Raw genomic sequence first — 14,470 nt, 5'->3', positions numbered from 1 at the left:
ACCTCATGACGTTTGGCTAAGGATATACCAATGCCTCAGCATTTTTGATGCAGACATTCTACCAGAGGATGAAAACTGAATGAGCGGTGGTGTCATAGTTGTACAAGTCTTCACCACCATGGGTTGACATTTTAGCCTGGGACAATTCCATAGGGATGATTGTAGCTTCTTGAAAAAGCTTACCGTCTGACAAGGTTTTTGACAAGAAGTAGAAAATTGTGGTTGGAGGTATGGCTGCATAAAATTTCTGGGCATGGTTACACGGATTAAATTCCTTTGTATATGTGTGGGATGCTTCTCACAGCCTGTAATATATCTTGCTTTTGGTGAAACTGCACTGCTCAGAGCAGGAAGCCTTGCGATTGGAGGTGTTGAGTGTTTGGTTTTTGCCAAGAGCATAGGCCTGCGTGTTGTGTCGATATAACATTGTGTAATATATCATTAAAACATGTTCAATGCTGTAGATGGTTGGGTTTTGAGTATCGCAACAGTCAGAAGGGAATTATGTATCGATGGAAAGCTCTCCCTTGGATTTTGTCAAGTCTTTCCAGCTTTAGTGTAGGCTAATGAGAGAGATGGCACTGTACTCTTAACTGCAGAGCTCAAGGAGTTGGGAGCAGCAGTTTAAACATGTCAGAGAGTAGTGTAGGCAAATCAGAGAGATGGCACTGTACAGCAGAGCCTTGGCTGTGGCCATCGGGATGGTGTTTCTCAGGTAACAGCAGGTGAACGATGACCACCATCCACGGATTCCAGCTGCTGAGGTGTCACACCATGATTGCATTCCACAGAAATTAGTATTCCAGCTGCTGAGGTGTTGCATATTCCACATAAATTAGCGTTCTAGTTGCTGAGGTGTCGCATTGCTAGGCCATGACGGCCCGGAATGGCTGTCAGTCGACCATTTCCCAGCAGCTGGCTCCTGGCTGCCGCCGGTCGCCACCTGCTGGAAAATAGCGGCCATTCGTACTCCGTCATGCCCCTCAGCTAAACAATTTCAGATCTGCAGAGATCGTGGCCGTCCATCGTTCGAACGTTCCAGAAGGGGAAAAGCGCATCACACATTAGTGGCCAATCAAAACCCATCCAGTTGGGAACGGGGTTGGTTCCACCTTGCCCTGTCCCTGCCGGGATTTTTTGTGTCGGGGAAGGGTGCTTTGCAGATCAGCCGACTGGGAACAGCAAAGCAAGGCTGTTTCTGTCTGTCTCTCTTGAAGGGAAGCATTTTCTAGAGCGATGCTGTTTCTGTCTGCCAGCCAAACCAACTCTTCCCATAAAGAAGAAGCCATTAGATGATCCCAACCTTCTAAAGAAACTCAAGGAATACTCAATCTAGTGTGGGAGGAGTATATAAAGATTGCGAGGAAGGAACATGCTGAATTAGAGCCTATCCTTGAGCAAGTGGTTGAATACAAACCAATGACCTTCCCTAAGTATATCCCATCCTTAAGCAAGTGGTTGAATACAAACCACTGACCCCGCTTGAGGGTATCCCTTACCCTATTCAAGAGGCAATCATAGAATCAATGTGAGGGAACCTTAAAGCTACACACAACATTCACAGCTACTTGCATGTGCACACATTTGCACGCATGTAGTATAAGGGTGGGTTCACAAAGGACGGCGGAAGAGGAGAGCAAAAACTCCTTCCGCCGGGCTTACGGTTCACACGAGGCGGAGGTAGACCAGCAAGGCAGAAAAGATCTACGGCTCACAGCTGACAATCGCCTATGTGGCACCTCTCTCTCGCGTCTTCCGAGTGGAAGCTTTTCATTTCCGAGAGGCGGGGCTCGCCCATGGTTCAGTGGGGCCGGCAGTGGAGAACCTTTTTGCTAGCCAATACATTTCAGCCACTAAGGATGAGCGCCCCTTTCTCTCTCTCTTCCGCCGTCCGGTCTGAACCCAGCCTAAAACACATGCACTTGTACATACACATGCATGCACGCACGTGCACACCACCCCCTCTCCACACATACACACTTTTTTGACCCCCCTGCCCTCCCTCCCCCAAAAAAATGCACACCCCCTCTCCAATGTACATTTTCTTTTTTCTTAAAAAACTCATTTATTTATTCTATTAAAAAATCCACGTACTTTTTTTGAATTATTTCTTTTTGGAAAAATATTGGAAAAAAAGACGAAAAGCCCATTTGGATGTGGGGCCATGTGGCTAGGGCGAGTGGCAAAGGTAGGCCCACACCCCAGCCCGTGGGGGCGGGGGGTGACCCAACCAAGCATTGCACAGAGCAGGCACAAGGGGCGTCACATGATGGTGGTAACATAGATCAAGGAGCAGGGCTGAGCAGTGGTGGTGTAGATGTAGGCGGACAACGCAATGGTGTGGGGGCGATGATGGGCAACAGAGAACATGGTAAGCTTTGGTGGATCTCACGGTTCTACAGTTCCGCCTTCGACAGAGAATCGGTGGATCTCCCAACACCACGAACGGTTCCATAGTTTGGCCTTTGATAAGTGAGAGTGGGGGAGATCCTCTCAGTGCACTGAGAGAGGGGATGATCCACCTAGCACACTAAGAGGGTGAGAGATGGGGTGATCCACCCAAAGCTTAAAGAGAGGGTGAGAGAGGCAAGATCTACCCAGTTGGGTAGGGGACAAGTTGTGATCAGAACCACCAACCCATCCACCACTGTCCACTATCCCATGCTTGCCTTCGACCCACTTGTCTTCTTCATTGAGTCTTGTTGTTGCTAAGTCCAGCCATCTATACATTGTAGTTCTTGCATTTGTGTAGTCACCATGGCTACTAGCCTTCCATCTGCGCATGGCATGTAAGGATGGCATGTAAGGACTTGAAGATGTCCACTAGAGAGAATCCTCCATCTTGCCCTAATCAAATGGGCATCCAAATCACATTTTATGGAGCCCTCGAATCAATGCCGTAGAGATCTTCATACAAAGAGGTTGTTCAATCAACTAAGCTTTACATCTCCCTCCATGGCATAAAACTTGCCTACAACCATGCTAATCAAGCAAGATGGAGATGTCCAAGAGGTCAAAGTAAAACCACATGCCCAAGGTGAACATTGTTTGACATTCCAGAATTTCACCCCAAGTTGCTTTTTGCAAGCTCTTTAATGATTTGCCTTTTTTTGTGCCGGCTTCACTATGCTTCAAGTAAAAGGACCGATTAGCCACCAACACTTCAAAACAGGCTCACGAATCACTTGATCCATTTGACCATGTCTGGTAAGCCACCTACAGCTCACGATTAACCAAACCAAATTTGACAAGAGCGTGCATGGAATGACTCTGGTACAACTCATTGCCTAGACTTTCATACTAAGTGCATGCCTTTCACATTATTGTCCTAAATTCTTTCATTATCATGGACAACTCAAACTTGTTTGCAACCGCCTTATTGGTCAGCCTTATTGGTCAGCCTTGTTACACATCAACATCCAATCTCCTATTCTAAATCATGTGTAAGACTTGAAGAAAGCACAAAAGTAAGTGTCAAAGAAAGCAATGCATTGGAGTAGTTTACACCGGGAGCTTCTACACGAGCACACCTTTAGCCCAATGCCCATGTATGCACACATGCTCTATATTTAGTAGACAGCTAGTAGGAATAGGCATCGATAATCTGAACCACTTGGACTAAGTCTCATCGTCATCTCCCCAAGAACATTTTTAGATGGGGAACCATGGCGGGTGCCTTAAGACCGACCTCCTTAAGTCAATATGAACCTTCCATGGCTTTTGGTCACTCTAACTATTGATCCAAATAGCCTCTATCATAAGTGTACACATGCTCTATATTTAGTAGACACAGCTAGTAGGAATAGGCATCGATAATCTCAACCACTTGCACTAAGCCTTATCGTCATCCCCAAGAACATTTTTGGATGGGCGGACCATGGCGGGCGCCTTACAACCCACCTCCTCAAGTCAACATGAACCTTCCATGGCTTTTGGCCGCTCCAACTATTGATCCAAATAGTCTCTACCATAAGTGCTCTTTAACGTCAAATCAATTGAACACGAAAGGCCGCCTAGCTCCATCGAAGCTATGAACAAAGTCCATCACCACACGTCAGCTTCTCACAACCTTGACTCCCCAAGAAAAGGGATGAATGTCAAGGAATGTAGTAAAGAGAGTTGAAGAAAGAAGCTGAACATCTTTGACATTGGAGGAGTATACACATAGGGCACATCTTCTGCTCATTACCCATGCACATCACCTGCATATTTCATTGAGGACATCATTTTTTTTCACATCTTGCACCTCATGGTATGCACAGACACATGAACCTACAACTAACCTCATTAACAACAACCCTCCATGTTCATCTCTAGGTGGGCTGGTGCAAGCTTGGCCCATGGTACCATGACCCATCACCTGTATAACCGTCGACCATATAGTAGGTACCTCCAAAGAGCTTCAAAAAATATAACCTTCTCTTTGACTCCAATTCAACAAACATAACCTTTCCTTGGCAAACATGTTAGCCACACGAACAAGCCCAATCTTTAAGCATCAAGCTATGAGATCTTAGAATAATATCTTGCCATGTCTAGTAGGTCCGGACCACCACACCTCTCCATGCAAATCATTAATGGCGGTCTTGGCGCTAATAATTTACTGGCGGTCTTGGCACTAATTCCATCAATCATAATGTGCAGGCCGCTTATACCCACCACCTAGTTTTGAAGGGCCTAAGACACTTCCACCAGAAAAGGATTCCATCATAAGGTGTTGGCGGCTTTTACCCACCACCTAGTTTTGAAGGGCCTAAGACACTTCCACCAGAAAAGGATTCCTCGCAGGAAAAACTTCTACTTTGCATACACCTTTGCATATACCTTTTATGTTGTCTCAACAAGCTACCAACTACCAACATGCCTTGCATCGGACTGCTAGCGGATCGATCCCAATATACCATGCTAACTTCACGGACCATCCACACCTCTCTAATTGGTAGGAAGCTTCACTACCACCTAGGTGACATAAGCACATGGTTATCATTAGGAAGGGGGTAAGTTAACCATTTCATAGGTTAACATGGTTTCACCCTCCCGACCTCCTAACATAAGGTGCTTTGCCATCTTACCCACTTGAATGGGCACATGTCTTTTATAAGACGGTGTTAGACATTATAAAGTGGCCTAACCATGAGCTTAATGCCAAATCGGAAAGTCACTAACTTCATGTACATACTTTCTTTTGACTGGAACTAGTGGATCATGACTATTTTAAAGCTTTGCTTGACTTAGTGTGTAAAAGATTTTTTGACATTGAGAAATACACATTCATTCCCTTTGCCTCTTACTTGCATGTATTCTATTATATTTTTTGCATGCTAGATTGTTTGCTTCCCTTGAATAGGTTTGCGTGTAGGTTGCTCCCTCTCATTGGCTTCTTCTTTATCCTCCTTTTGTGAGAGAGAAGCACCGAAGGTCATTCTCTTCTTGTCTCCATCTAGGCATAGAGAGGGCTTCCTTCACCCCCTTAGCAAAGGAGAAATCCAGTGTGACAACCGAGTGAGGATATGACGGACAAGTTAATACATCTAGATCGGGGAGTAGAATTTGTTACATCTTAACAATACTTAATTCAGTAAGGCTAAGGTAAGGTCTTGACTTGAACACCCACCTTTTATTCTCTCAGCTTCGAGCTCCCTCATTAATTTGCATGTGCACCTTCTCATCTCCCTTAGCTCCTTGCAAGGTATATTTGCATCCCCCTTAGCTCCTTGCAAGGTATATTTGCATCCCCCTTAGCCTCCATGGATCTTGCCTATTTCACACTCCATGGATCTTGCTAGGAAAATCCTGATAGATGCATGATTAATTGGAGATAGCTAGAAAAATCTTGATAGATGCACGATTCATTGGAGATATGCTTAAGGATGCCGGTATGCACTCCGCCACCACGGTTGATCAGGTTGGAGACTTTATTGAGTCTATGCATGTGAAAGGTTGATTTAACAGGTAATGGGAGGGCCATCCATCAAGACATCAGGCAACAATGGGGGCCATCCACATCGAGACATCATCTACTACTCCAATGGATACAGGTCATGGAAAGGGAAAGGAGCATGCACACAGGAGACATATAGATCAAAGAAGATAATGCCATGATACAGGTAAGTAGATCAATAAGAAACTTTATATATAGGTAAGTAGATCAATACGAAGATGATGCCATGATACAGGTAAGTAGATCAATAAGAAGATGATGCCATGATACATGTAAGTGGATAAATAAGAAACTTTATATATATGCACACACACATCTATATGTATACATATACATATGTATGTATATGTATATATATACATGTACATGCGCGCACACACACACACACACACACACACACACACACACACACATAGATGATCTCAACAAAAAAGATAGTAATCAACTAGTTGGAGGTAGAGTTCGGAGGTAACTAGTCGAGGAAGATGATTGAGAGAGAGATGTATGAGCTAGTGAGGCACATCAATGATAACACTAGGTACAATAATCTTTTCTTTAAAAATTATAAAAATTTACTTTAAATTTAAACAACAAGGCATAATGTAACCCAAGTGGTAGTGCCTTTCTGATAATGTCCAAATTTTAGCTGAATGGGGATGCCCGGACACTAGTGTGCCATGCTAGTGAATTCGTATCATGTGGGTGACCCTGCATTAAATACTAGTTTTCGAGTATTATTGGTATAGCTTGAGATCATGCTTGATGGGTGTATGTTGTTGAGGTGTAACGACTAGTGCCATTCTTTACGATTGTGTGGTTGAAGTGAAACAAGTGGACTATGCTAGACAATTGCACACGGTCAAAGCGTAACAAGTGGTTTATGCAAATGATGTGCCATGCTATTTGAAGTGTAACAAGTGGTAATAATACATGCCATGCTAGATGATGTGTATAATAATACTCTCATCGTAGTGTAACAAGTGGTGAGTGTATGTTATGTTTGTGCCTATCAACGTTTCATATTTGGGATTAATTGTTGTGGAGATAGCAATTAATCAAAACAACTAATGTGTTTATGTTTGTGAGATAGGTGATGAGCAGTGCACGTGTTGCACATGGAGAATCTTGTCTATATCATCTTGGATTATTATTTCTTGTATGAGTTATTTTGTTGGCTAAGTGCCAAATGATTGTACATATTATTAATGCATACTTGTGCATGGTGTTGCTATATTGTTAGCACATATGCTAGAAGAGTTTTAGTTATTTTACACTTCGTGTGTGAACAAGCTCTAGTGCTTGAGCTATTTTTGTAAAAGTGAAAAAGTAAGCACAGATTTGTATGCACAACTATTATTAGCTCATTGGACTATATTTTGAATACAATTCTCAAAATACTCGTTCGTGAAAGGAGGAGCTGCACGCATAAGGGGAGAGATTGCACCAAATAGTGTGTTGATGGTGATGTTTACTCTATCTCATGTTTTATTTTATGCTCAATCTTGTCAATTTGATTCAAGTCTATGGTTTAATCCTTGATGTATATATGAGTTTGATTAATTCTTCAAGAAGTACATGAGGTCCCGACAGTGGTATCAAAGCTATAGATACTTACACTTGAAGAAAAGAAAGAAGCTTACAAAAATCCAAAGGATAAAGAAGATAAAGGCTTAAGGACTCTTGGACAAAGCTTGAAAGGTTTATGGAAATTTTTTAAGCAGCCCATAGGATGAAGAACAAGATCAAGGGCCAGAGATTAGTGTCGCCTTTTCTTCAAAAACCACCTCTATACAAATCGAAACCACCCACTCTCATGAAATGTATTTTTTTTTCCAATTCGTAGCCTCTCTCCATGATCCAACCTTAGTAATTGAAGGAGGTTTAGCTCAATTCTTAGATTGCTAAATCTTGCTCATGCCAGAAATCCATAATGGAAGGTGGAGAGTTGCTCGTAAATCTATTTGAAAAAAATCACTTCTTATTATTTGCAGGCCATTAATCATGGAATAAATCCTTAATCAAGAGAGAAGCTTAATATTTTTAGCATAATCAAGAATTTAAATTGTAATTTTTTCTCTCCATCTTAGCGAATGGCTAAGCACTAGCGATTTTGTTTCTTTTCTCAATTGCGTGGAGTGCGGTTTACTCTCAATCGAACTGCCATGCTACAAAGCTTAAGCGATTAAGCTTTAAAGCTTATTTCTATAACCTTTAAAGGCTTGTAACCACTTTAAGCTTCAAAAGCTTATGTCTTACATAAGCTAAAGCTTATATTTATTTAAGGTTCAAAAAAAGCTCTCATAAAGTCACAAAGAAAGACAAAGAGAACCCCACAAAATTTCCACTTCTTCCACAAATTGCATAGAGGCAGTTCCCAGGCAATATTTGACAAGAGGACAAAACTTCACAGAGGAGTTATTATGCTAGTCATCTTCTACGTGGGACGTGTTTCTTGAGCAATATTCTCAAGTTTTTGAATACTTTCGAAACCATGGCTTTTTGTTATCATCAACAAAATTATTTCTACCACTTATCTTTCGCACAGCTATTATTAGCTCCTTAGGCTATATTTTAAATACAATTCTCAAAATACTCATGTCATGAAAGGAGGAGTTGCACACATGAGGGGGGAGATTGCATCCAATAGTGTGTTAATGGTGATGTTTACTCTATCTCATGTTTTATTTTATGCTCAATCTTGTCAATTTGATTCAAGTGTATGGTTTAATCCTTAATGTATATGTGAGTTTTATGAATTCTTTAAGAAGTACGTGAGGTCCTATGACAATGGTATCAGAGTTATGGGTACTTACACTTAAAAAAAAGGAAGAAGCTCACAAAAATCCAAAGGATAACAAAGACAAAGACTTAAGGACTCTTGGACAAAGCTTGAAAGGTTTATGGGAATTTTCTGAGCATAGGATGGATAAGAAGATCAAGGGCTAGAGATTACTATCACCTTTTCTTCAAAAACCACCTCTGTTCAAACCAAAATCGCCCTCTCTCATGAAAAGTGGTTTTTTCCAATTCGTAGCCTCTCCCATGATCTGACCATATGGATAGAATCAACAATTGAACGAGGCTTATGCTCAATTTTTAGATTGCTGAACCCTTGCTCATGACAGAAATCCATAATGGAAGGTGGAGAGTTGCCCATTAATCTATTTAGAGAAAACCACTTCTTATTACTTGTAGGTCATTAATCATGGAATAAAGCCTAGGCTAAGCGCTGGTGATTTCTCTTCATTTCTTAGTTGCATGGAGCACGATTTACTCTCCTAGTCAGGCTGCCGTGGGAGAAGCTTATTACAAAGCTTAAGCTTTTAAGCGACTAAGATTTAAAGCTTATTTCTATAACCTTTTAAAAGTTTATAACCACTTTAAGCTTTAAAATCTTATGTCTTACATAAGCTAAAGCTTATATTTCTTTAAGGTTCAAAAAATCTCTCTTAAAGTCACAAAGAAAGACAGAGATAACCCTACAAAATTTCCACTTCTTTTCCAAATTGCATAGAGGTAGTTTCTAGGCATTTTTTGATAAGAGGTCAAAACTTCATGGAGGATTTATGTTACATAGCCCGTATAGCAACTACCTATACAGGAGGCCCAACCATCTCTCAGACCGTCCATCGGAGCGTGGACAATGAGCGAGTTGGGGTTCAGGGGTAAGGGCACCCAGGACGGAGTTTCATGGGAAGACGGGCATGTGTGGGTAGGCAAGCCTCTATATATGCTTGCCGGTGGGGAGGATTTCCCATTACCTCTCAGGCTGGGTGGTGATCTAGGGAGGCTACATCGCTATGACATTGGTAGTATCAGAGCCTCGTCTTGTTTGTGGGCGTCTGCACGTGACTTGGGGACGGGCACATTCCATGGTTTTTGAACCATTCAATTAAATCTTTTCTTTTCTTTGAAGAATCAAATCGGTGAGAACACAAAGAATGTGTGGTGGAGGAGAAGAGCGGTCATAGGAAAGAGTGTGGAAGAAATCTCACCTTCTCTGCAAGCAGGGAAGTAGTCATGGAGTGTGCATGTAGAAAGCAAGCTTGCTTCTTGCACATCACAAGCTAGCAAGGGAGTCAGCCAGCAATCACAACATCTCCTTGCTGGGAGTGCCGTCTAACATAACATCACAAGTTCAAGAGCTGGATACAAGTTCATGAGATGCAATTCCATTGTTTGTGAACACTAGCATATGCTCTTGCAACTTTGCCATTTGTCAACTCTTAAAATGCTCTTGGTGTGCATTGCAAGTTCAAGAGCTCGATACAAGTTCATGAGATGCAACTCTGCCGTTTGTCAACTAGTCAACACTAGTATACTAGCTCTTGCAACTTTGCTGTTTGTCAACTCTTGAAACACTCTCGGTGCGCAGTGCAAGTTTGTTTTTCACCATCTGGAGATGACCGTGTGAAGAGCTATAGCAACCAGTTAGGGGTATGCACAACATCCAACGTAAAGAAGCAACCGGTTGTTTCTCATGTATGCACAATAGCCAACGTGAAGAAGAAACTGACCGTTCCTGAAGTATGCAGCCCTCTTGCAACCGGCTATTCCTCAACTACTGTATGGAGGGGAGAACACCCATTTTGGCACTTAGTTAGGTGCTAAAGAACCTTGGATAGGCTGCGGCATATCGTGCTGAAGAAGCAAAGAAGTGCGGGTTGGGGGGGGAAGAAACCATCTCTCTCTCTCTCTCTCTCTCTCTCTCTCTCTCTCTCTCTCTCTCTCTCTCTCTCAGCTTAAGGAGAAACCCCAGCCACTCAAAGGGTAGCGGGGTCACCCTTTGATTGCTACAACAATAGCCCTGCACGCAAGACATGTCATCCTATCTCCGCACACACTATCGTAAACCACCGTTGGGTGCCCTTAGCCTTGACATCGTGAGCATTAGTGCTGTAGTGCGCCGGTTGTCCCTTCGAGTAGCCTTGCAGTATTGTGCAGGGATTGCCATCGAGGCCGCAGTACATCAACACACTGACATCGATGAGACCACGTCTCTAGTGGCCGATACACTCTATGGGACTCGGGTAGCTAGTTCTAATTTCTCCCGTGTGATTTATTTATTTATTGTATTTTGTTATTTATCATCAAAATAAAAATAAAAATAGTAAATAATAAAAATAATAAGACTTGAAAAATTCAATTCCAGCATGGTTAGTGGTGGTAGTTCGCTCTGCCCCAGTAGGTGGATTAGGGGGGTTTTCTTAAATGTTGTCCTCCATGTTCAACATGTCTCCTAAGGCGAGCTTGATTGTATTCGTTAGGCAATGACTGCTTGCCAGACTGAGATGAGGTGATCTCCTTTAGGCTCGCGACAAGTGACCAAGGATCTTCCAGTTGACGTAGCTCCTAATGTTTCCCTATTCGTAGATGACCTTGTAGGTCCGTCCTTGTAAGGCTGACGACACTAACGAGAATTTCTCCGAGGAGACGATCTTCTTGATGATGAGGATGTTTATGGAGATGATACTCGACCCATAGAGGCCAAGATGGATATCTTGAGGGGGTCCTTAGCCCAATTGTTTGCAAGGACTAGCGCATTGGAGAGAAACCAAACCTAGATTTATCCGTGCTTAGGAGTATTCATGACCATTTGGATGTTGGGTCCACTACTCCTGCAGAGTGTGTTGTTGTGCCGAGATCTGCATACAGGATGGTGCATTTTTCTCCTACCGAGGACGTAGTGCCTTGAGTAGGATCACAGGCCGGAGTGCCTGCAAAGCAATGGTCCCCACAATAGTGACTGCTAATCTTGTAAGATTCCTCCCCCAACCCCTTTTTGATGTCTAGTATCTTCCCCTGTAATCAACCCTCTTCAGAAATATAAAGACCCTGTTGCTAACTATTTTAACCTAGAGAGAGGAAAATTATTCTAGAGAGAGAATATTCGGATTTTGAATATTTTTGGATAGAAAAATATCTCTTATAATTCAGATGAGTTCCCCTGAAACAGAAATTCAAAAAGAATTTTCCAATGTGCAATTGGAATTAATTGGAAATAGGTATAAAGAACCTTAGTCTAAGGGTCTAGATTTTCAGAAATCTTTAGACTATGGTCCAATTAAGGTTCCTATGGGCCAATAGCATCAATCCATGTGTAGGGAAGAGATAAATCCAAATTTGTAAAAAGAAGATACCCAAAAATGAGTAAATGCTCACATAAGGTGAAGAGTTGAAAATGTACAAGGTTTATTAGTAAAAAACTATGAGCAATATTAAAATGATTCCATTATGACACATATGTAAGGAAGGGGAATTCTTTAAAGGAGGTGCATATTTCACATAAGATGAAGAGTTGAAAATGTACAAGGTTTATTAGTAAAAAACTATGAGCAATATTAAAATGATTCCATTATGACACATATGTAAGGAAGGGGAATTCTTTAAAGGAGGTGCATATTTCACATAAGATGAAGAGTTGAAAATGTACAAGGTTTATTAGTAAAAAAAACTATGAGCAATATTAAAATGATTCCATTATGACACATATGTAAGGAAGGGGAATTCTTTAAAGGAGGTGCATATTTCACATAAGATGAAGAGTTGAAAATGTACAAGGTTTATTAGTAAAAAAACTATGAGCAATATTAAAATGATTCCATTATGACACATATGTAAGGAAGGGGAGTTCTTTAAAGGAGGTGCATATTTCACATGCTTGAATGAGTTTTAAACTCATAAAAATTGAGATATTTTATCTCTCCTCTCTCCTCATTCAAGTCTAGTTCCAAAAAGTTAGCTTAACTGACCTAAAAATGGTCAAATATTGACCAAACTGATTTAGAAAATTCTAGAATCAGTTTGTTTGGTTAGGAGCTCAATTTTTCCTATAAATAGAAGCCTCCCCCTTGTTGAAAAATAGATAGTGTTTATGCATCGTTACTCTACTCCACCTAAGCCAAGAACTGTGAATTCATTTAATAATTCACTAGTTTTTGGAGCTTCCCTCCTTCTTCAATCCCCATTAGTGGCTCCATCAACATACTTAACCAATTGATTGGTTGGGGGCCTCTACCGTGAACAAAGAATCAAGCAAGTTGTAAGGTAATTAGTGAATATTGATCTTTCTATAATTTCTCAATGTTTCTCTCTTCTCAACCCCTCTCAAGCTTGAGAAGTTTAATTGGTATGGTTTTTTAAATGCTATTGAAGTTTGAATAGTAGTGAAGAGTTACATAATTTAATAAATGCTATTGAAGTTAATTTTCATTTATGTTTAAATTCTAATGATTTTTATGTAAATTCTCTCTCTCACTCAAGAAATGGTCATACTCATGACCCGTTCTCAATCCAAATCAAGCTTTTCATAAAGCTTTTTCTTAACCCAAGATTAAGCTATGCTTGAGGTCAAATTAATGGCTTTTTTCTATGCTTTTAGTTTATGTATATTGATGATTCAATCCATTATGGATTAATAATCCAATTAGAGATCATTTTAATTATTTCCTTAATGATAAGCATTATCCCTTAGAAAAATTGAGATTTATCAGTCATAGCAGCGGAGCTATGGCAAAATTTTTATAAAAATTATGCATAAAATAAATTCATTCAAAGCATAAAAAGAGGACTTCCTACCATATTCTAGGAATTATCATCCTAGATTAATTGAAAGAATTTCATTACAATCATGGAGAAATTGAATTTTAATATCATGCATAAAGGATAAGTTTTTATATCAAAAGTGTTATTTTTACCATTTTTATTTCATGCATAGAAGTATGCATAATGGATAAATTTTTATATCAAAAGTGTTATTTTTACCATTTTTATTTCATGCATAGAAGTATGCATAATGGATAAATTTTTATATCAAAAGTGTTATATTTACCATTTTTATTTCATGCATAGAAGTATGCATAGTGGATAAATTTTTATATCAAAAGTGTTATTTTTATCATTTTTAATTTTCATGCATAGAAGTATGCATAAAGGAAAATTTTTTATATCAAAAGTGTTACTTTTATCATTTTTAATTTTCATGCATAGAAGTATGCATAAAGGAAAAATTTTTATATCAAAAGTGTTACTTTTATCATTTTTAATTTTCATGCATAGAAGTATGCATAAAGGAAAAATTTTTATATCAAAAGTGTTACTTTTATCATTTTTAATTTTCATGCATAGAAGTATGCATAAAAGAAAATTTTTATATCAAAAGTGTTACTTTTATCATTTTTAATTTTCATGCATAGAAGTATGCATAAAAGAAAATTTTTTATATCAAAAGTGTTACTTTTATCATTTTTAATTTTCATGCATAGAAGTATGCATAAAAGAAAATTTTTTTATATCAAAAGTGTTACTTTTATCATTTTTAATTTTCATGCATAAAAGTATGCATAAAAGAAAATTTTTATATCAAAAGTGTTACTTTTATCATTTTTAATTTTCATGCATAGAAGTATGCATAAAGGAAAATTTTTTATATCAAAAGTGTTACTTTTATCATTTTTAATTTTCATGCATAGAAGTATGCATAAAGGAAAAAATTTTATATCAAAAGTGTTACTCTTATCATATTGGATT

This window comes from Cibotium barometz, chromosome 47, assembly GCF_041138505.1.
Source record: "Cibotium barometz isolate CiBa-2024 chromosome 47, ASM4113850v1, whole genome shotgun sequence".
Lineage (NCBI taxonomy): Eukaryota > Viridiplantae > Streptophyta > Polypodiopsida > Cyatheales > Cibotiaceae > Cibotium > Cibotium barometz.
Note: the sequence above shows the minus strand (reverse complement) of the source record.